Source organism: Sceloporus undulatus, unplaced genomic scaffold (assembly GCF_019175285.1).
Source record: "Sceloporus undulatus isolate JIND9_A2432 ecotype Alabama unplaced genomic scaffold, SceUnd_v1.1 scaffold_6228, whole genome shotgun sequence".
Taxonomy (NCBI): Eukaryota; Metazoa; Chordata; class Lepidosauria; order Squamata; family Phrynosomatidae; genus Sceloporus; species Sceloporus undulatus.
The window spans coordinates 1-1,390 of record NW_024809147.1 but is presented as its reverse complement, the minus strand read 5'-3'; the positions used below and the strand labels follow the sequence as shown (position 1 = coordinate 1,390).

At 43.4% G+C, this 1,390-nt stretch overlaps 1 long non-coding RNA gene across 1 annotated transcript; it reads right to left on the bottom strand.

Annotated features, from left to right (window-relative positions):
* Positions 1-268: 268 nt before the first annotated feature.
* Positions 269-1,390, bottom strand: LOC121918222. The gene is made up of 3 exons (XR_006101186.1): positions 1,301-1,390; positions 976-1,101; positions 269-762 (listed from the first exon to the last, which is right to left on the bottom strand). It is a non-coding gene; the product is annotated as an uncharacterized LOC121918222 (long non-coding RNA).

Genomic DNA, 1,390 nt, shown 5'->3' with positions numbered 1-1,390 from the left:
GGACTCCACTGCCTGCTTGCTCTAGGCAAACCTTCACTTAAACCTGTCATTGGTTCACAGAAGAGGGAGGCTGTAAAATCAATCAGCCGCCCCACCTCATCTTCCCGCAACATACTTCCCCTCCATTGGAAATGAGATGTAATAATAATAATATAATTAAAAGTATATTTTTACCCCACCTCTCCCAACGGATTGAGGTGGCTTACACAAATATAAGACATAATATAATAACCATAATGTAACAAAATAACATAAAAATAAACCCATCTTCTTATGATAAACAAATCCCAAAACTTAAATATAATAAAACTAAATACAGTATCAATAACAATACAATAACATTAAAACCTTTAAAAGCCATAAAATAATTAAAACCTACAAAGACAGTAATTTTCCTACTGTTCTAACTCTACGTGCTAATGTTGCGCTCTTTTGTGCATGTTTCTATTCATATTGGTCACTGGATTGTCAAAAGATAAACTGGTGCCGCTGCAGAGCATTACGCTTGTCCTGTTTCTTTTGCCACTAGCCCTCCAGGTGCCCCAGACTTCTCTGAGATGACACTAGTCAGCCCTGCCCACATAGGTTGTTGTGTATTTTACAAGGGAAGGGCACCAGGTGTTGAAAAACAGATATATTTACAAATATACACCTAATGTTGACCAAGCCATTCCTGGAGTAGTGTCTCTATGTTTTGGATGAAGCATTCCAGCTGGCCAATGCGCTCCTCCACTGCAGTGACCCTCCTCTCCAGTTGCTGAGCTGAAATGCAACAAGGATGGAAAGAAGGGTTGTCAAAGACTGATAAGATTTGCTTTCAGGTGGTGTGTTTGCCTTATATTTTGACACACCACATGCCATCAAAGGAAGCTAAGTACTTTGAGGCTGTTGATGCCTGATGCCATGCCATCACTTGGATAACCACCCCACATCTGATGGCATGTCTCACAGTTACAAAAGGTAGGTGGAAATTACCTTGCCTCCTCTCTTGTTCCTGTAGGCGTATGAACTGGGCAACAAGGAACGCAGCAACTCCTCCCAACTCACTTCTGCCCTCTTCAGTCCTCTTCCTGCTGGGGCTTCCACTATGGACACCATCGTCTGTAGAGCATGAAAGTGAAAGGATGAATGAGGCCACTGGAACAGGTGTAGTCCAAACAAGCAATGCATAACATTGCTGTGGCTGCGGATTGTGAAAGCTGAAATATGGTGACATGTAACTTCATTTAGCTGTTCCTTATTGCAACATAGTGTGGTGGGAAGCAACAGAAAATGTATTGCTAGGAGGTGTCTATCTCACCTGGTACCAGGCCTGCCACCTCCTCCTGTTCCACTGAACCCACTGCTTCCTCCTCTTCCTCCTCCTCCGAGCTCAGCAGGCAGGCCTGCC